Source organism: Hemicordylus capensis, chromosome 4, assembly GCF_027244095.1.
Source record: "Hemicordylus capensis ecotype Gifberg chromosome 4, rHemCap1.1.pri, whole genome shotgun sequence".
NCBI lineage: Eukaryota > Metazoa > Chordata > Lepidosauria > Squamata > Cordylidae > Hemicordylus > Hemicordylus capensis.
Genome location: NC_069660.1, coordinates 178,945,078 through 178,968,030, shown reverse-complemented (window position 1 = coordinate 178,968,030; position 22,953 = coordinate 178,945,078).

Genomic DNA, 22,953 nt, shown 5'->3' with positions numbered 1-22,953 from the left:
GTAATAGCTACACTGGTGGTTGGGTGCAGAGGGGAAAGTGGGAGGCATAGGCTTACTCATCCCATTGTATGGACACTGAACAAATATTTTCCACTTCTCTCTGACCACAGAGATAAAATATTACCCATTATCCTCCATCTAAATTATTTGCAATCTAAGAATCAAAATATTTTGCTGTAGTCAGGGTGCATATAGGGACTAGTGTTGATTTGCAGAGAAGACTTGAGGCACACTGTGATGAGACCTTTGAAAGGAACCTACGCAAACCAGGACACTAAGCAAAGCAAGTTTATCTATGGGTATTCTTAGATGTTAACTATGCAAAATACAGTTGATGCTGCAAAACATTTAAATGGTTATACCTTAAGGGTCATGGTTGTGCTGGAGTTCCTGGCAGTGGTTTGCCAAACTAACTGATTAATATCACATAGAAACAGGGCAGACAGGAGGTTTCTTTTTGCCATGATTGAGCTGCGGACGGACAGGGCCAGACGGTCAGACGCAGGGCCAGATGGCCAGACGCAGCCATGGTTGGGCTGCGGATGGACAGGGCCAGACGGTCAGACGCAGGGCCAGATGGCCAGACGCAGCCATGGTTGGGCTGCGGATGGACAGGGCCAGACGAACAGGGCCAGCAGAAAGGGGCCTAGGCCCAAGGTTCTCAAACCTGGACCACAAATCCCATCATCCCCAGCCACAAAACTCAAAGGCCATTGTGACTGGGAGGAAGGGAGTTGTAGTTCAACAGCATCTGTGGACCCAAGTTTGAGAACCTCTAGCCTACGGGAAAGGGATAGACATGGCAAAGGCCTAGGAAAGGAAACACATAGCTGAGATGGTAGCAGGTCAAAGGAAGAGGAAGTGGCCCAGAATGAGGCAAAAAGAAGGTACAATGAAGAAATGTGACAGGCAAAGTCAAACTTACAGAGAGACTTGAAGAAGTGCTCATGATGGAGGAATGAGAGAGGCTGACTTTTACACACTGATTTGAATATTAACCAGCCCAAATCTTGGGGTTCCTACCTAATGCCTGGCTCTTGGTGTGAATTTTAGATAGTAATTTTAACAACTCATTCATTGAGACAGCATTAAGCAGCCCTCTTAATTCACCATTACGGTACACAACCATGAGTGTGGGCAACATCCTGCGGAAAGGCAGACATTTTCCCCTCTCCTCCTCAGCCTTTGAGGAGGAGAGCTGGTCTTGTGTTCACAAGTATGAATTGTTCCCTTTGCTAATCAGGGTGTTGCCTGGTTTGCATTTGAATGGGAGACCATATTGTGAACACTGTGTAAGATATTCCCTTAGGGGATGGGGCTGCTCTGAGAAGGGGATCTGCATACTTGCATGCAGAAAATTCCAACTTTCCTCCCTGGCATCTCCAGATAGGGCTGAGAGCAGAGGCGTAACTAGCACTGAAATTGCACCCCCCCGCCGCATCCCCCCCGCCGCCCCCCCAACATACATCTGACTGACACACATATTTCAGAAAACTTTTATTTTAAAAATTAAAAAAATTACAAAAATTACCAAAAATTTCAAAATGCACTACATACTTAGGTTTTTCCTCACAACAACCCTGTGAAGTTGGCTTGTATCTCAAACATCAGAATTATGATGCAATGGTGATTATTATGATTATGATGCCCCTCCCTCACGCCCTGGTTCTGTTCCTGACTTTCCCTTGTGAGTGACTGTATTTTAACAAAACGAAAACCAAGGACTCCAAAGTAATTCGAGGGACTAGGGTGATAGTGCTAAAGACTCCTTATTCTCCCTCTGTTAAAGAAAGACTCCCCTTTTCCAAAACCGCGCGCTATTTACACCAGAAAAGGTTTCAAATGGAGGGGGAAGCATTTATGCATTTATGCTTTGTTTTATGTTACGATTTCAAAGTTAGAAAAACTATAAAAGGGCCATTTTAGAGAAGATATGCACTGCCTTAGTTGCAAATCCTGCTTTTTTGAGATTCCCTGCAATTGAATAAAGCGATAATATACACCTTTGCTATTTAAATTGGTTGGAGAGTATTTATGACAATAAAAAATGAAATGGCATTTCAGATGCAACATTGGTTGCCTAAGACCACTCAGATTTAACTAATCTTCATCAGATTGACAAAAAGAGCAATTAAAATTAAAATCCATGACTAAAACCAAACACTTTGGGGTTGTTTTTAATGAAAGGTGGTATATAAATTTAACAATAAATGTTTAGAAGTATATACTTTCACCCCCTGCCCAACCTACAATTAATTCCAGCTTATTTTCAAAGGGCTTCTAGTTTTATTTACAAATTGCTTGGCAGCACCAATGTTTAAGTAATCGCTAATTGCTCCTAATGATAGTTTTACTTATTGTTAAATTTATATACCACCTTTCATTAAAACATTCTCTGTTCATCTGATTTTCAGTCTGGTTAATTAAATCGGTGGAGGTTTAGACTTTCCTGATGGGCTGAAACAGCTAATCCATTTTGATGATGACATATAATTAAATTAGCTTGCATTACATAGTGAAAAAGTCCAGGAAGGGAGAGATGGGGGGATGTGGAACCCAAGGTTCCACATCCCCCCATCTCCCCCTCTCTGAACCTTTTCAGTTAAAACGTGGTTAGATTATAGGGGAGGAAGGACTTGAATGAGCAAAAAGGGGAACTGGTTCGGGCGTTCAGGAAGTTGTTCAGAAGAGGGAGTTGTTCAGGAAGTTTGCTCTGGTGCGTGTCCTCCTCTTGACGCATGCGCGACTGGTGGTGGGGCGGCGGGGCGCGCCGGGGAGTGAGAGTCAGAGACTTGGACTATGAAGACGCCGCAGCACCCAGTGCTGGATGAGCAATGCCAATGGGGGGGGGGGGGTGCCGGGACCCGGGGGAGGGGGACTGCTCTGCAAAAAAAATAAAATAAAAAATTTTTTCCAGCAAATCGGCGGGGGCACTTTTTGGCGCCCCCTGCCAAGTGGCGCCCGGGTCATGTGCCCCCCCTGCCCCCCTATAGTTACACCTATGGCTGAGAGAGACTCCTGTCTCCTGCAAGCAACCTTGGAAAAGCCACTGACAGTCCGTGTATACACTGAGCTAGATGGACCAATGCTTTGACTCAGTACAAGGCAGCGTCCTGTAGGCCTGTGCATGCATGTTGATAAAATTGGAATTCCAGTATTGGAATTCCCTGTCCCCACCACCAGGAGGCATTAGACCAGGGGGGAAGTGCCCTGGGTAGTGTCCTGGTGAGGGGGGAGCTCTTTAATTCACCACCCAGCAGTGGCACAGGGGTGGCTGGGCAATACAGAGAGTGAAGGCAGGCAGGAAGCAGAGAACTGCTCCCTGGAGAGCCCATGCACTGCTGGAATATGTGTGGGCTTCTAGGGATTGGAGTCTCATGAAGGATTCCAGTCTCCAGAAGCCTACACATTTTCCCAGCACAGCAGCACAGGGGTTTCCCAGGAAGCAGATCTCTGCACTACCTAGCCAGCCTGTGCTAGTGCTGGGTGGTAAATTAAAGGGCCCCCACCACCACCAGGATGCTACCCAGGGCACTTCCCCCCTGGTCTAATGCCTCCTGGTGGTGGGGACAGGGAATTCCGACATTGGAATTCCAATTTTATCGGCACACAGAGGCCTAGCTTCCTATGTTTCAGAACATTTGTTAGAATGAGTATGAAAAGCCAAATGATATGGTTTGGCCTGTGCTCGTGTCCCTCCCATTTACTTCAACGCAGCTTGAATAGGAATGTTCCCCACTGGACTGCCCCCAAAGGAGGTGGGGAGATACTTCCTTTTGAAGTTCAGGTGACAAATCTTGATGGTGCCATGTTCAGCAAAGGAATTATTTCTCCTAAACAAAATGAACAGAACACTCAGGCCAGAATGGCAAGTGGCATCTCCAGCTCTGACAGTCACAGGTGATAGACGTATGAGGCTGGCACACCCTGTTTCCTGGGCAAATGAAGATCAGCTTTCCCATCTTTTGTCCCAAGGCAAAATAACTTCTCCCCTAGTAAGTGTGGCATATTATAATAAAGGTATCTTAAGTGTCAGTAGTAATATTAATGTTGTTATTAATTCATATAGTGCTTAAATGACATATCACACAAATAATGAAAACCAAAAATACAAGTACCTGTCCAAAGGTTTCCAATTTGAGTATGAGAAGAAAGAGTAAGGAAAGCAGAAAAGGATATTAGAATGTGTAATGATTCAATGCATTAGCATGTACCTGATAAAAGTGGGAAAACATTGTTGCAAGAAATGTCCTTGGATGAAGCAAGGGGATGTTTTATTTATCATAAAATAAAGCAGGAGAGGGGAAACCGTCAGAAGCCATAAGGACATGAAAGAAGGGTGGCAAGGGGCTGCAGAAAGAGAATTGCAAATGGAGAGAGAGAAACAAAAGAAAGCCAAAAAAGAAACTGAGAAGTAACAGAAGGAAAGACAAGCAGAGGAAGGCACCAGATGAAGGGAGCAGCCAAAGGTCTATGAAGTGCTTGGTCAAAGGGTTATACCAGAGGCAACATCCATGCCAGGGACATGCAAGATGATGGTGATGATGCCCATCTATAGTGGCATGGGTTGTATTTTCATGTTAGTAAAAGGTAGAGTTGTGCCGCCAAGTCAGTTTTAACTCCTGGCACCCACAGAGCCCTGTGGTTTTCTTTGGTAGAATATAGGAGGAGTTTACCATTTGCCTCCTCCTGCACAGTATGAGATGATGCCTTTCGGCATCTTCCTATACCGCTGCTGGGCGATTCGAACCAGCAACCTCTTGCTCCCTAGGCACATTACTTCCCCAGGTTTAAACATGCCATTTTCATTGGTTTTATACTGTTATGAAGCAAGAGAGTGAGAGGTTTCATGAGGGTTTCTGTATGATCACCCCACAAGTAGGATGTCATTGTTTGGAATTTGGGATCTAGCTCTTGGACAAGGGATCTTTCCTGAGAGATCCATGTGGCGGTTCACATGGATAGCTTGCACTTGTATTCCAACTTGGGAAGTGTCTTGAGTGCTGGTATGGGCATAACGCTTGGCATGATAGTTGGCACCCCATAGCACTTTTCCTGAAATACACCTACCCAGGTTGTAGTGCAGAGCACAATTCATCAGTAGAGTTGGGATCAGAATGTCACAAGACTCCTCACCTACAATCTATATCAATAGTGAGAATGTGGCTGGCTGGAGCACCACCTGTGACCCTTCGTACATGTACACACCATGGGCTGCATTGGAGGGCAGCAGCACTCCATCATAAAGCTCCACAAATGCAAGTCATACAACACAACACCCATGATTTCCAATGAGCATCGCACTGCACAACTGTAGTCATGGAGCTTTATGGCAGAGAGCAACTGCCCTACAGTGCAGCCCCATCAGCAGTGCTTACAAGCACCTGGGGGCACAGGTGGTGATCCAGTCACCCATGTTCCTTGCATATGTCAGCCACTGTTTGCAAATGGTAGTGGGCCGATCCACAGTTCGATGGCCCTAACCCATATGATGAGTTATTGCAGTACATGATATGCCACCATGGAAATACTGATTCCTCTGGTGAGAAACATTTAGACCAGTTCTTAAGAATGCTGAGGGAGAAAAACATGCTAAAGTATCTGTTGCTTCCTTTGGAAATGTCTTCCATAAGAAATCAGTCAGTCTGCTCTCACTTTAAAGTCAATTAGCAACTATTTACTGCTTGCCTTTCTTGGAATCCCAGAGACTTCCTTGAAGAGGAGACAAGTGATCCACAGAATCCTCTGTACAGTCACAGGGATAAAGGAAAATGAACTGCTTTCCTAATATTATATTTAGCAGACAGTATCCACTCTCTGTCTGTCTGGTCTATAAAAGTCTGAGGTAGACAACATTTTCAGGAGTGATGTCATTGGGGGTTAAAGGGTTCTCTCTAGCCACCAGTTCATTAGAGCCGGTTATTATATTGTAGGCCAGGACCTAGGTGTGGTAACCCTAGTCCTGCAGTCTCCGTTTCTTTTTTCTCTCCCAGACGGTTACGTGAGACCACATGACTTCTGTCAGACTTGAGCTCACGGAAGATCTCCTTTCGTCCTGGAAGATATTCAGGCCGAGCCAGCGGGTCATCTTTCACACCATTCAAATTATATAGCATTACACATACAGCGGAGGGGAGGATTCTTGGGAAGCCAGGAGGCACATGGTTCTCCCTCTCGTTGAACCATCCAGCAGTGACGCTGGCTCCAGCTGTAAATATATCAGGCATGAGAGTCATGCACAGTCAGGGGACTCTTCCCCTCCTGGGCTGTGCAGACACTACTCTCATAGCACTGCTAGACTGCCCCCGCCCCTCAACTGCTCCAGCTGGAATTTAATTCCAGGTCACAGCCAGACAAAAATTATGCCCTGTCATTTTGTTCACAGTCTATTTAGCATTATTTTTAGTGCAGAAGCAAATATTAAATGTGAACGTCAGCCTAGAAGCATTCATCCTTTCGGATTCAAGTACATGCTTCTGTAGGACAGAAAGTCGATATTCCATAGCTTACAATGCACTTCTGATGCCTCTGGTTTCTTTACACCATCACCACACCCAAAACCTTGAATTTCTTTCCTCGATTTTGGGAGGAGAAATAATAATAATTAGCACTTCTTTAGCATTTGGGAGAATTCAAATCTCTTCACAAAAATTAGGGCTGTTCTCATGACCAGCCCTACCTGGGCTAACATTGCCCTATCTGGGTAGGGCTCATCATGAGAACCGCTGGGATCAATCCCAATCTTGGCACTCCTCCACTGGATAGCCCGGGTTTTGTACCCGAGCTAGAAATGAGGTAAAACCTGCACCCTCCTACAGCTCCTTTCGGGCTGCCGGCAGCCATTAAAACCATAGAGGCCAGGAGGAGGAGTGGCTCAGCCTCAGGAATTTCCACAGTGCAGCGTGCTGCTCACAGTGTGATTGGCGTGCCACCCACTTGCCAAAGCAGCAATCGTGTGTGTGTGTTTGTGGTGGCACCTGGTGCAAAAAGGATTATGTGGGGGGGAAGGTAGGTAGGCTCCTGCCTTTTCCTCCCCAACCCCAGCCCAGCCCAACTGCCCTGAGCCATAGAAATCGAATAAATAAATAATACGCAGTTGTGTGAACAACCTAATTATCTCAGCAAACCTTACAATAGCGCTGTAAGGCAAGGCAAGACGATTATCTTCACATTTCAGATAAGGATTGAAGCTGAGAGAGAGTGGTGTTTCTAAAGTTCAGTAGAATTTACTTCTGTCTAAAAATGCATAGGACCAGGCACCAAACCACTTTGACACAACTAGTGACAAGAGTCTTTGGCCAAATATGATGAGCATCAGATACGGTGCCAATTAAAGCCTTTTCCTCAAGGGAAATAGCATGTGCAAGCTTACACTATTTGAACTGAAGCCACAGTAGGGACAAAGTGTTAAAACCCCACTATCCCCACTGTGGTTTGCTTAAAAAAACTGCCAATAATACATTTAAAGTACTAAATTAAGTAATACTAGCTGATCCAGCGCAGACCATCTGCTCCCCTTGTTCTCCCTATCATTCCCCTCTCCCTTCAGCCCCAGTCCGTTCGCCACCCTTCCCCCCATCCTTCAGCCCCAGTCTGTTCTCTGTCCTTTCCCCCACTCCCTTCAGCCCTAGTCCTTTTTCTGTCCTTCCCCGCCCCCTTCAGCCCCAGTCCATTCTGTGTTTGGCTTTCCTTTTCCTCCCTACCCGCAAGTGGCAGTTTCCCTCACCGGCCGGCATGGCCGGCACTTCTCTCCCAGCTGGCCGGACGCTGCTGCCATTTTCTCCAGGTATCTGCTCTCAAACTCTCATGAGAGCTGCCACACATGGGATTAGTGACGGATACATTTAGGATAATTATTATATATATAAATAGTATAGTGGTTAGGAGACTGGGTTACAAATTAGGTTCAAATCTTATCTCTGCCATTAACTTATTAGGTAGAGGTAGACAAGCCACTTTCCTCTGCCCCACATCTGCAATGTGGGGATAATAATAAAAGTGACTAACCTTATGACATCACTTTAGGTTAACCTGCACAAAGCACTTTATTATTCACAGCAGGCTAACATTCAGAGCAAGAAAGTGCCAGTGTAGTGAGACAGCAGCCTAACAACATTTCCAAACTAACTGCACCAAAGCAGCGAAAAGGTGGCAATTTTTTATGCTTTCCTCTTCTCCAGGAAACCCTTTGTGCTACCCAAAAATATGTCCCTGAGGGTTGTGTAACCCTCAAGGGCACATTTTTTGCATGGCACAGAGGACTTTCTGGGGAATGGGAGAGCATAAAAAATTGCCACTTTTCTGCTGTACCAGTATAGTGCATTGGGAAGTTATTGTTATTTTCATTTATTTTTATCATCATCATCATTATTTGCATGTACTCCACAGATGATGGTTAGTTGGTACTGCCTATACCTCCGGGAGGTGGGGGGAATACTCCTGTCATGAAGTAAAGTCATTTGGAACGATTATAGGACATTCAAGGGAACAGAAACAACTATGCCAATGATATAACAGATGAGTGACACTAATGGTTGGAATTATTGCTGGTCACTTGTACTTAGAGGATTTGAAGATCTTTCCTAACCCCACACCTGTTTCTTTGCATTGTGAATAGTGATTGCTTTAGATCATTCCAGGTGGCAAAAGCTGACACATGATGTAGAACAGGCCTAGTACTATTCTCTGTAGCAATGGCATTTCTTCAACTCCTGGCAGTTGGATGGCTTAAATTCCAGTTTTGGAACAATAATAAGCTGTCTGCTATCTCACCAACAGGTCAGGGTTTCCATTAAATTGGTTCTAATCCCTCATTCTTTTTGCTCACAGATATACTTTTATATTACCACTGGGCCCATGTCAGATTACAAAGAAATGTTGAATGCAATTGGAGGCCTCATTTCAAAGAGCCTGTGGCCTAAATAAGCCATGAAATTAATTAATTTGATGGCTGAAAAAAAACACCAAAACACCCAGACAATACAAGTAACGAGCTGATAAAAGAATCGTTCCATACGGATTCTATTTGCCATCAGCTTGAGTTTGCACTGTGTCAGAACTCCTCCTACCCTCCTGTAGGAGGGTAGCAGATCAAAATGCTAAAAGGTTTCCATGAAGTGCTATCCTGTTCTCTTCTACACTGTCAAGTGCTCCACGGGAACTCTCACTGCATTGGCACAGAGCAATCTCCGTCGCATAGAAGACAGACAGTCCCTGCTCATGCAGAACTCCATGGGTGCATCTGAGCCTCAAGATATGACAGGGGGAGGTGAAGAAAAGTGACTCGTCTTGAGCGAGTTCCCAAGTAATATCTGCACCTGGTTGGGAGCTCATTTAGCTGTCATAGTTGCCTCTGGGGAGAAAGCCAGGCTATTTGTGGGCAGAAATAATGCTGCATCAAGGTAATGAACATGTGACTTTGGCAGCTAGACCCAGGCACCTCATTTGCTTGTACACCACTGCAGCTGGTCAAGAAGAGGAGCTGCCATTCTGCTGCTCTCTGCTACACTTGGGTGTCATGAAGTTCAGATGGCATGGCAAGAAGCAGGTACTGGCCGACATGATGCACTGTTCTAACATCTCCTGCTAACTGAGCAAAGAGGCACCTTTTAAAGTGATGAGTCTCTTGGGGAGAGCAACTGGCCCTATCCAACTCCAGCACATCATTCTTCCGGTGGTGGTTGTTGGTTTCTCCCTTATGTTTCTTATCCACTGCAGTTCTGGAAGGAAAGTTCAGAAAAATCCCATATGCTCAAAGACTGTGTCCTTGTGCAACAGGCACCATCGAAACCACATCCCATGTCTACTTATATTGTATAGAGACATTTCGTCAGTTATACTGTATAGACACTTTTGTCAGCATTACATTTATCCATTTTTAATTAATTTTCCAGGCCACGTGGATTTATTTTGTGTAAGTGTTTTGATGTCTGACCAGAAAGATGAGATTTCCTTAACTGTCACTAAGTTCTGTCTGATTACTTGTAAAATTAGACCACAGATACTCATTTCTTCATAGCCGGTACAGGTTGCATGGAGGGGTTTAAACTCACTCTGTATAGTATTGGTAGATACTGTTAGGTATAGTTTTTATGCCAATTGTGCTTACTGTATTATGTTCACACACTTGTTTTCTTTTATTCAACCTGTACTAGGGTTGTTTGCTGGTCTGTGACTGTATCGATAAAGACTGATTGATTGATCAGTTCTTTATGTTTCTTTTTAGACTGTGAGCCAGTCTAAAGTGCAGCCTGTTCACACTCCTCCTGCCTTCTTCTTGCCTCACCACAGCAGTAACCCCAGGCACGCAGGTTGCTCATCTGCAAAGCTCCCCAACCTGGTGAATGAACAGCCTTAACACCTGGGTTTAATGCCACAATGGAGTGAGGCAGTATGGAAACAGGCACCCAGGCAGGGCAAGAAGATGATGAGAGGACAGGGGCGTATCTAGGTCAGGGCAGGCAGGGCACGTGCCCTGGGCGCCACTTGAAGGGGGCGCAAATTCTTAAAATTATTTTTTTTAAAAAATGGCCACCAAAAACAAAATGGCCACTGCACATGCTCAAATGGCCTCTGTGAGGCCCTATGCTATGCCAGGCCTCGCAGAGGCCATTTGAGCATGCATGGTGGCCATTTTGTTTTCAGCTGCCATTAAAAAAACCACAATAATTTTTAAAAATGGCCACTGCACATGCTCAAATGGTCTCTGCAAGGTCCTAGAGACCAGCCGTGGGAGGGGTAACCTTTGCAGACCCGCCCCCCCAGCCTATAGGAAGCACCCGAAGGGGCTACAAGTAAAAAAATAATAATTTAATATAATATAAGTCACTGTACACATATTCAGTTTGGCACTATGTACAGAGTATCAGGGCTTGTGAATACTGAGCTGAAGTTTATGAGCTAGGATTGTATTCATTTGCTCTTACTTTGCTTCTTATGATAAGTGAGTTAAATGTGGTGTCTTAATACTATGGCTATTAATGGTGAGTTTGTCTTTGAATCAGTGTGAAATCCTTAGTATTAAGGCCCACTGGGAGTTTCTTGCTCTCTTTCTCTCACTTTAACTGTCTTTCTGAAAGACTAGAATATATTCCAAGCAGTGACACAGTTTACTCTGCATATCCTTTAATTATTTTCAGAGTATCTGGGAAAAGTCAAATTCTCCATTTATTTTTAAAACATATGTAATAGTGATGCTAGTAGATGCATAGTAGAGAATTAGACAGGCACTTCTGTTTAGTTTTCCAAGTACACCTCCACATAGTATTTGGGTATTTCATGAGCCCCAGAACACTGAAATTTGTAGTTTTCCAGCATTTTTTGGTCTGGCTACGTCTATTGCTAAATAGTTTTTGAAATTTTAAAACATTAATGAGCTTGACTTATATTTTTCAGCTGATATTATAGTAAAGTTATCTGAAAGATGGGTGTCAGATGTTTGGACAAGGGGCGCAATTTCAGTGCTTGCCCTAGGCGCTATTTCCCCTAGATATGCCTCTGTGAGAGGAATATGAATAAGCTGCACTTTCGGTTCACACCTCCTCCCCCCGCCCCATTCCACCCCTATCAGACGCCACTGGATGATTTTGGTGCTCATCTTGCACTTATAGTATATAAAATTTGGTCTGGTAAACTTTATAGGAGTTGCTAAAGACTGAATCTGAAACCTTATGCATTCAAAGTGTGTACTGTTGTCATATGAAATCAATCTATCTATCTATTTACTTACTTACTTGTTTGTTTATTTGTATGTTTGTTTGTTTGTTTGTTTGTTTGTTTGATACACACCCTTCCAAAAGTAGCTCAGGGCAGCTCACATTAAAATAAAAAGCACATAATTACAATAAAAAACCAGTTAAAAACAAATTAATTACATTTAAAACTTGATAACATTAAAACTATATATAATTAAAAGCCAAGCTAAAAAGATGGGTCTTAATGGCTCTCCTGAAGGCCTCCAACGAAGACTATCCTCTTATATCCACGGAGAGCATGTTCCACAACCTAGGGGCGACAACAGAGAAGGGCCTCTCCCAGGCTGCCACCAGATGAACCGATGGCACCTGAACATGGACCCCTCCTGATGATCTCAATGAGTGGAGGGAATCTTGTAAAGTAAGGCTTCCCCTCAGGTAACCCAGGCCTAAGCCATTCAGGGCTTTAAAGGTAATAACCAGCACTTTGTACTTTGCCCAGAAACATATAGGCAGCCAGTGCGACTGTTTGAGAACAGGCATAATGTGGTCTCTCTGGGATATCCCAGAGACCAATCTGGCTGCTGCATTTTGAACTGAAGTTTCCGAATGACATACAAAGGCAGCTACATAGAGCACATTGCAGAAGTCTAACCTGGAGGTTACCAGCTGATGCACCACTGTTTTCAGGTCATTACTGCTGAGTTATGTTGTCCTCCCTAAATAACTTTTTAAAAGATACTGCATTTCCCCCAAGAAATACACACACACACTTTGGAATTTAGCCTTCACCTAATGCTAGCAAACTAGACTAGAGCGTGTGCACTTGGGCGGGGTGGGTGGGTGTCAGCCTCCATATCACGCAAGATGGTCACATAGGCAGGAAAAGGTGTGAATCTCATCCCGTGTTCTTGCATTTTTCGTGAAGCTAAATTCAAGCAAATAAGGAAGACTTGCAGGGGCTGAACTGGGAACACAAATCCCTGTTGCTAGCCCTTAGAGTGTGAAGGGAACCCTCCTTCCATCCACCTGGTGGTTGCAGCAGTAATAACCACCAGCACTCCTGGTCGTCTTCCTCATTGCATCTGATCAACAATCAAGAAGCAGAGGACAGGGAAGCTGGAAGTGTGCTCAGTCCTGCTGCTCCAGCTGACTGAGATCCCTCCCTCCCTCTTCATCAGGATAAGGAAAGGTATAAATGGCTCTCTCTTTAGTTCACTTCCCTCTCCTTCACTCTCTTTTCCACTTCCTGATTTTGGTCTTCACCCTCTCAACACCCTCCCTCCCAGGACAGCCTTCAACCTCCTCACTACTCCAACAAACACTCACTATTCAGCTACTGTGCTGTACCTTTTTAGAATAATGTTTGTTTGTTTGATTGTTTTGAAAAGCTCTAGCCTCCTGTCTAGACTCTGATTGCCCCTGGCATACTCTACAGTTATCCTGCATTATCCAGACCTGATCTGTAGCTATTTGTGCTTGTTAGTTTGGTGTTAGTTTATTTGAGTCAGTTCTACCAGATGGAAAGCTGCTTCCCAGGCTGGTCAGAGTTGGCTGCAGAAGGGAAAGGGGTTCCTCTAGCATCATTACTATAAGAGTAAATCCCCAAAATTGATTGGTGTCTCAGCCCCGGACATGCAACTAGGTTCCCACATATAGAAGAGAGATGGGTCTAAGCAAGTGTGGTAACAGCATGCATAGAGAAAGTCTTATGCATGCAGCTGGAAACTGGATGAAGAAAAGGTACCAATGTTTCTCCTACATCTGAGCAACTCTCTTTAGAAAGAAGACCAAGCTGCTATTGAAAAACATCTATTGGCTTCAGTCCACCTGCCCTAGTTTGCCTCCCCCAGCCTGATCTTCTAGACTTGAGTCTCCCTGACCTCTTGACAGCACACATCTTTCACTTTAAGCATAATTTTTGTTTTCCCAGATGCAGTGATGTGTTCTTGCTTAAGCAGAACACACCCTTTTGGTGCAGAGATCCCCTAAATCTAGCATGAAGAATTGGCTCTACTCACGCACACATAAAAGATCTTTAAAAAAAAAACACCCTCCCTGAACACCTGTCATAATTTATTTAGAAGACAGAAAAGATAAACTGCAATATATTGACCCTGAATGTCTAATACACATGCATGGATAATGCTTTCAGTATAATTAGTACCTTGACCAGAATGCCAGAATTTAGACAATCATTCTCAGATAATATTTTTGATAGGAACACTAGGTTAAAGGAAGATGCTTCAGCTGCAAGTCCTTCATATCCCCAAATCAATGGCCCAACTATGGGCCTATCTCAAGTCATCTTGGGACCTATGTACATTGCTGGTCACATGCTTGATCTGGTCTTTCACTCTGATCAGGGTAGTTCCATGGGTGGGGACTCCTGTGACTTCCCCATTGTAATGGACAGACCACCACCACGACGGACGGATGGTGGTGTCATGGATAACACCACCATTTGGGTGTTATCAGTATGTTGATGACACCCAAATCTTTTTCTCCATCTCAACACCATCGGGAGAAGGCGTGACCTCCATATATGCCTGCCTGGAGACGGCAATGGGCTGGGTGAGGGATAACAAACTAAGGCTGAATCCAGATAAGATGGAGGTACTTATTGTGTGGGGTTGAAACTTGGGAGATGATTATGATCCCCGTTCTGGATGGGGTCACACTTCCCCAAAAGGAAAGGTGCACAGTCTGGGGGTGCCTCTGGATCCAAACCTCTGTCTGGTGTCCCAGGTTGAGAGGTGGCCAGAGGAGCTTTTTTCCAGTTTGGGCTGATATGCCAGCTGCATCCGTTTCTTGAGATAAACAACATCAGAACAGTGTTACATATGCTGGTAACCTCCAGGCTTGACTACTTCAATGCACTCTGTGTGGGGCTGCCTTTGTACATAATCTGGAAACTGCAGTTGGGACAGAATGCAGCAGCCAGGTTGGTCTCTGGGTCATCTCGGAGAGATCACGTTATTCCTGTATTGAAAGAACTACACTGGATGCCAATAAGTTTTCAGGCAAAATACAAGGTGCTGGTTATAACCTATAAAGCCCTAAACGGCCTACGCCTAGAGTATTTAATAGAACGTCTTCTTCATCATGATCCCCACTGCACATTAAGATCATCCAGAGAGGTTCATCTACAGTCGCCACTGGCCCATCTGGTGGCTACTCAGGGATGGGCCTTCTCCATTGCTGCCCTGAGGCTTTGGAATGCTCTCCCTGTTGAAATAAGAGCCAACCTGTCTTTGACAACTTTTAAAAGGTTAGTCAAGACACATCTGTTCACCCAGGCTTTTAATTAGATTTACAATTTTAATAGTTAACACTTTTAGCATGTTTTAAATTTTAGATTGTTTTAATTTTGTTTTAATGGTATTTTTATTGTAAACCGATCAGAGACGTGAGTTTTGGGTGGTATAGAAATTTGTTAAATGAATAAACAAATAAACGAACTTGGTCAGTTAGGGCACAACCAGATGTAATAGTAGAAAGATGTAATCTAGTCCTGTGACTTTTTCGGGCAGTGTGTGTGTGTGTGTGTTTTAGCACAGGGTGAGTGAGTAGCATGGGGAAACTGAACCCACCCCGCCTCCACTTTTCCACTGCAATCTACTTAATTGTTTAGCCAACTTTATCATAGCAGTGATTACTTTTGTTCAGTGAGCCCCATTTGGAGAAAACTAGCTGAAACCGGATTTGGTGGCGGAAGAAGCATAAGGGAAGGGTGGGCCCAGCTTTGCCCTTAATCTACTGCTTTATAGGGTTTCAGCAGACTTAATTTTGTATGAAGGCCTGCCTCTGTCATGCCTAGTTGGGCCTTTGCTTCTCGGGAACAAACACAGCTGCTACTTCTGCTGCTGCTGCTAGGGTGGCCAGCTGCTAAGGAGTACAGGTCACCTACACCTTTTCATGGCTGAGTAGCAGAAAAAGAATGTCTCTGAGTACAGATGTTGCGTATGGAAGGGGGAGAGAAAAGCTGGACCTGCTGAAATCCCCTCTCCTGAACAGCTGTCAGAGGCAATGAAGTTCTGTCCTCCTTTGCATCTGGCTGCCCAAGCAAATGCCCTCATTTATGTGGGATGTTTTCCTCTCATAGAAGATACTGACCACAGTGACTTAGGACTGTATTCCTCCATCCATTGTTGCCTTGCTAGGGTCTCCAGATGCTTACCCAGATATGTGTCTTTTTAAATTCCTCAGTGCAATGGGGGGAAAGGAAGCTGTGGCTATTCCCAGCTATGTCTCTTTTGAGCCTGTCATCTGCGGCCTTCTTCTGCCTTTTGTAACAAGCAGTCATCCAGGTGTGTCACACATATAAGCAGGGGAGAGGAGCAGTGCAGCCAAATTAACCAGGAAAGGAGCGGGTGGCTGGGAGAACCCACAGCAGCCATGTTGCCCATTGTACTGGAGGACATAAAGATACAACAACGACCTCTGGGTTTGACCTGACAATTCTGTCTCTGGTTGACATTCACTGTTAGAAGGAAGGTGATACTTTCAGTCCATAAAACGATGTGTATCAATTAGAATGCAGATTCTCAGCAACTTATACACAAAATCAAACTATTGCCAACTTTATATTTGTCTTGGATACAATACTGTCTTGCTTCAAGAAAAATATCCTTTTACAACAAGGCATTTTGCAAAAACCTCTGACTTCAGCAGAATGTTGTGAGTTGCAGCTGTCACCTCTTAACTTTAGAGCTTTGGCCATGAAGAGAATAAACTTTCAGGCACAGAGCTCAGATGTTATTCTTTGCCTAGCAATAAATGAAATGTCCTGTAATTTATTTATTTCAATCAAGGCCTTTTATTATACAGTCAGACTCATAAATTCTGCAACAGACATTCCACTTCTCAGCAGGAGTAAAATACAGTGGGCTATTAAAAGCCAATCTATTACCTTTTCAAGATATCTTAATAATCTTTTCTATGGTGTTGCTTCTACAAATGCCATTAATCTTTAAGGCAGAGTGGCACACTGTGTGGAAAAGGGGGAAAACAGGGAGGGCTCATGGATGTAATAAAACAGAAACTTGTGGCTCCTTAAATGCTAACAATTTTATGGTGCCATAAGAATTCATAGGCCCACAGGTATGTATGTATGTATGTATGTATGTATGTATGTATGTATGTATGTATTGCATTTCTGGACCACCCCATCCAAAGGCACAACACATTTTAAAAAACATTAAAAACAAACACCATTTTAAGAAGTAAACATACTGCTTAAAACACTATAAAACAAGTTTAAAACAATTCCAAGCCATTTCAAAACCAATTAAAATACTTTAAAACAATGTAAAAACCTTGGAAGGCCAGGCCAAACAAATAGGTTTTTAGGGCTCTCTTAAAGGCCAACAGCAAGCCTAAATTATGGATATCTGCTGGGAGTGCAGTCCAACAGCCAGGAGCAGCAACAGAGAAGGCCTGGCTCCAAGTCACCACCAGACATACCAGTGGTAACTGGAGACGGAACTCTCCAGATGACCTCAACGTGTGAAGGGGGTCATACAAAAGAAGGCACTCTAACGTAGCCTGGACCCAAGCCGTTCAGGGCTTTAAAGGTAATAGCCAGCACTTTGTATTTTGCCTAGAAACATATCGGCAGGCAGTGCAACTGTTTTAAGACAGGCATAATATTGTCTCTCCAGGTTACCCCAGAGACCAGTCTGGCTGCCGCATTTTGAACTAACTGAAGTTTCTGAACTACGTACAAAGGCAGCCCCACGTAGAACACATTGCAATAGTCGAGCCTGGAGGTTACCAGCTGATGCACCACTGTTTTGAGATCATTCTCTTCAAGGAATGGACAGAGCTGTTGAATTGATAGAAAGCACTCCTTGCCATAGCCTCCACCTGAGATACCAGGGTGAGGCCTGGATATAAAGGCACTCCAAAGATGTGTACCTGTTCCTTCTGCAGGAGTGTAACCCCATCCAGCACAGGAAGATCTAACTCATCCCTCAAATTCCTATCCCCCACAATGAGCACCTCCATCTTGCTTGGATTCAGCTTCAATTTGTTATCCCTCATCCAGCCCATTACTGCCCATAGGCAGGCATTTAGGAAGTGAATGCCATTTCATGATGATTATGATGATGATTGATGATAAGGAGAAATAGATTTGGGTGTCATCAGCATACTGATAACATCCTACTCTAAATCTACTTATGACCTCACCCAGCGGTTTCATGTAGATGTTAAAAAGCATTAGTGACAGAATGGAGCCCCGAGGGACTACATATAATAGCTCCCATTTCGAAGAGCAACCCTTGCCAAGCTCCACATCTGGAATCTGCCTGAGAGATAGGAATGGAACCATTGCAAAGCAGTGCCTCCTATCCCCAACTCCCCCAGGTGATCCAGAAGGATACCATGGTCGATGGTATTGAATGCTGCCAAGAGATCCAAAAGAACCAACAGAGTCACACTCCCCCTGTTGATTCCTTGGTAAAGGTCATCCATCAGGCTGGCCAAGACTGTCTCAACCCCATAGTCACATGATCAGATGGAGGCTCTAGTCCAGGCAGCCCCAAACTGCGGCCCTCCAAATGTTGCTGAACTACAATTCCCATCACCCCCAGCTACAATGTATTGTGGCTGGGATGATGGGAATTGTAGTTCAGCAACATCTGGAGGGCCGCAGTTTGGGGTTGCCTGCTCTAGTCCATGCAAATGCACGCCACCATAAAATTGCTAGTCTTTTTCACTTTTTGCTACCTTTACTACAACAGACTAACATGACTAATAGGGATGTGCAAGTAATGGATTTTGTGTTTTGTTTCAAGCTTGAAACAAAATGCAAATGGCCAAAATGTTTCATCAAAAACAGTTTCAATGAAACAAACTCAAAACGTTCTGAGAGCTTCAGCCATAGGGAACAATGGTGAAACTCAAAATATCCTATTGTTTCCCATGCGTATTTCCTGAGGACACCAAAGTGGGTTGTGTGGTAGGGCATGATGGGTGCTACCTACTACCCAACCAACAAAAGAAATGGGCAAGCAGGTAGGTTTTAACAAAATTTTAACCTTTCCTCCCAACCCACATATGATTCTCAAGGAAGGACAGCACCCAAGTTCTACCTTTGTCAATCTGTGATCAAGCAAAAACAGATCTTTATAGTAGCAATTGCACAACATATTACACTCAGTTCTGAGAAAACCTCAAAATCAAACCTTCCTTCCATCCGGATGTATCCTCTTCAAGAGAGGCAGACTGTAAGGGTTCTCTCTGCCTCCCAGTCCCTTTGAATACATTTTGAAATTCCCTCATTTTGTGTTCTCCCTCTCTCCTCCCTCCCCTTAGCCAATGGGGGCACAGTTGCCCATGACAGCACCTGATTTGTATAACAAGCCATCCAAATAAAAATAAACAAAACCAAGAAGCAAGGAGATCACAAACCAATTGGAAGTCAGTGCCAGATAACCAATCAGCAAGGGAAAAACAGGCCTCCAAAATGGCACTCAAAACACTGAATGTTTCAATCGAAGTGGAGTTGTTTTGTTCCGAGCTCAAAACAGGCCCTTTATTTAGAGAGTGTTTTGTTTCAAGGTCGAAACACTTGAAACAGCCCATTTTGAGTAGAAATGTTTCAACATCCAAATGTTCTGCACATCTCTTAACATCTACCACTGTGGAATTCATAACAAAATATGTTTCAGAGAAGCTTATCTCTGCTGTTACTTTAGCTGAGTGTTTGTCATGGCCATACCCAAATCATTTACTCAAGTGAGCTTGAGTATTCTTCAGCCTGGGATCCCCAAGCTCATTTACTGGAGTAGGGGATGCACTTGGGGGGTTGAAGTGTAACAGGAAGGAAATACCCCTCTGACCAGGCAAGGCCAGAGCCAAGCTTGGCAGGATGGGGAGCAGCTATGTTTGCTCATTCACATGCCTGCCCAATTCATTTATAAAGCAGAGGGTGTCTAATTCCCCCCCCCCCCCAAAAAGAGAGCTGTTGTTAGCTGCCTTGGGTGCTTATATACATGGATATAAATTTTTATAAAGAGCAAGGATCTCACTTTCGAGTTTGATTTTATATTGATTTCTAATCGCTAAATAAGCAAGGAACTAACCTAACCTTTCCCTCCCCCCAATCAAACTGAACAACAGTTAATATTTAATACTTCTCTATGGAATGATGCGAGAAGTTGGTAGGAATATCTTTTAACTGCCTTTTCCATATTTGCATGTTTTCCACTGTTTTTGGAAATGCCCAAGCTTAACTGAAGCAAATGGGAGCTGCTGAAGAGTGCAGTTATGCTCTTGTGCCGCTCCCACTCATTTCAGAGGAGCTTGCATAGGACAATGATCCAATATGTACCCTAGATGAGCAGCTTTTAAACTTTCTTCTTGAAGGAAACCCTTCTTGCATCAGCTTGAATGCAGGAGGACTTTTGGGTATCTGCTATAGAACCAACACTCTAGATACCTGATGCTCTCCTATGACTGCACATTACAGGGGAAGATCAATAGTGGTGGGCAAAGTACCTTACGAGGAACCTTGACTGTCATTACTGGCAGACTGCCATTACTTTGCATTGAGGGAACCCAGAGTTCCTCATAACACCGTTTAAAAACCATTGCAGTAGATTAATTAAAGAGTAAGCAAAGCAAAATGCACAGAAGGAAAATGCACAATAATGTCCACCTCGGTGTCATTGAATAGCTATGAAAAGTCACATTTCTTGTCTTCTGTAGAGTGTATCTTGGCTCAGTTGCTTAAGCCATCTGGAGTGACCTTCAAGCAACCTTCTGCATTGCACCTGTTCTTTGCTTGTGGCTCACAGTGGCCTAGATTGCATAGGATGGTCTCTGGGGGGGGACTGGCAAGGATCCAGTCTAAATATTAATGTATTTTTCAGAGGAGAAAGTACAGTAACATTCATCAGAAGTGAAGGCATAGTCAGCAAAATTAATCAGACCACCTCAAAGGCTGAACCTATAGAACTCAGTGCATTCCTTCCTCTGTACTTGCTAGGCGAGTTCAGAGTCACATACAATTTTGGTCTGCCTCAGAATGTGGGAATGAATGGACTAGCCTCCTACCTAGGTGGAAAACCTCTGGCCTGTCATTGGTCCAGAGGTTGCCCTTCTAACTTTTGAAATTTGAAAAAAGGGCCAACTGTTGGGGTGGTAGTTGAACTGTGATTCTGGTAAATGGCAGACTGGGGGTGATATATTAGAATGAAGATGTATGGGTTTTGTGCTCTTTTAATTAATATATTAAAATTATTATTATTTTATTAACAGTGAAATAATTCGATTAATATATTAATTAACAGTGATCGGGGGGAGATGTATGGGATATCGCCCATATCCTCACTCTTTGAACGTGAGTAAACTCATTGGGTGGGGGGAATGTCCTGCTTCTTTTTGCTCAAGTTTACTCTCACTACATGTCAGATGGCTGGCATAATATAATGGGTATGAGAAGGATACTGTGATGTTTTTGGCTAATCCATTCCTTGATCCAGGCCAGCTTTTGAATGGGGCTTTAGTTACTTGTATTCAAGTCCTGGAGTAGAGGTGGGGCTAACAAACAGCGAGAAGCAAGAGCATGGAAAAGCAGTCTACACTTACCTCTCTTTATATAATATCTGTTTCATTAAACTATTAATATTCCTGATTCCACTCCACCGCCTTGTCCCTGCATACCATAACTCTTTCCCTTGGATTCTACAGATACATTTGCCTAAGAACAAAAAGGCAACAGGGTGGCAGGATCAGTGTCATCCCTCAGGATAACATGGCCAGTAGGCATGTGCACGGACCGGTTCGGAGGCCATTCTAAAGGCCTCCAGACCGGTCCGGACATGGGTGGTTTTGGTTCGGGTGGGAGGTTCTAAGAAAGTACGGGGGGAGGGCTTTACTTACCCCCCAAAGAACGTCACCTTATTCTTTTGAGTAAGCGGGCGGCATACCTCCCTGCCGCCCGCTTCATTCCCCCTCTGGCGCGGCTCTTCTCCTTTAAATTCTCAATCGGGCGGCAGGGTATCTTCCAGTCCCTGCCGCCTGGCTCTTCATCAATGTCTTCAATCAGCTGGCGGCCGCCCCCTGTGCACCCCCAAGACCCCTGCCGCCCCTTCCCTTCCCATTTCAAGGGGTCGGCAGGAGAACTCCCCTGCCGACCCCGTCCCCTTCCCCGGCTACGCTGCAAATGGCTTCTAGGAAGCCTTTTGTGCGCCTGCGCAAAAGGCTTCCTAGAAGCCATTTGCAGCACAGCCGGGGAAGCGAGCGGACGGCAGGGAGTTCTCCCGCCGCCCACTCGCTAAAGTTAACTTTAGAGAGCGTTAACTTTAGCGAGCGGGCGGCGGGAGAACTCCCTGCCGTCCGCTCGCTTCCCCGGCTGTGCTGCAAATGGCTTCTAGGAAGCCTTTTGCGCAGGCGCACAAAAGGCTTCCTAGAAGCCATTTGCAGCGCAGCCGGGGAAGGGGACGGGGTCGGCAGGGGAGTTCTCCTGCCGACCCCTTGAAATGGGAAGGGAAGGGGCGGCAGGGGTCTTGGGGGTGCACAGGGGGCAGCCGCCAGCTGATTGAAGACATTGATGAAGAGCCAGGCGGCAGGGACTGGAAGATACCCTGCCGCCCGATTGAGAATTTAAAGGAGAAGAGCCGCGCCAGAGGGGGAATGAAGCGGGCGGCAGGGAGGTATGCCGCCCGCTTACTCAAAAGAATAAGGTGACGTTCTTTGGGGCGTAAGTAAAGCCCCCCCCCCCCGTACTTTCTTAGAACCTCCCACCCCAGTGCCGGACCGCAGCTCCGCGGTTCCGTGCATACCTCTAATGGCCAGGAGGAGGTTATGTAAGCAACATCTGAAACCAAGCATACAGGCTCTTCATTAATACGGAGAAAAGAAGAGGCAGAATAATCAAAGGGCTGGTTCACAAATGCATGTTCACAGACAGAATTTCCGCACTGCCTCACAACAGAATGGATTTTCAGTACCGTTCATTCACAAAGTCAGCAAAGGCTAGTTCACACAAGTGCACAACACTGCACGGTTTATCTATACTTGATAGCTGTTCAATTGGGCTAGGCTCATATATGCAGGCCACCTAATCGTATAGTGGGGAAGTAACCTGCCTAGAGAGCAGGAAGCTGTTGGTTCGAATCCCCACTGGTGTGTTTCCCAAACTCCTATATCAGGCGGCAGCGATATAGGAAGGTGCTGAAAGGCATCATCTCGTACTGTGCGGGAGATGGCAATGGTAAACCCCTCCTGTATTCTACCAAAGAAAACCACA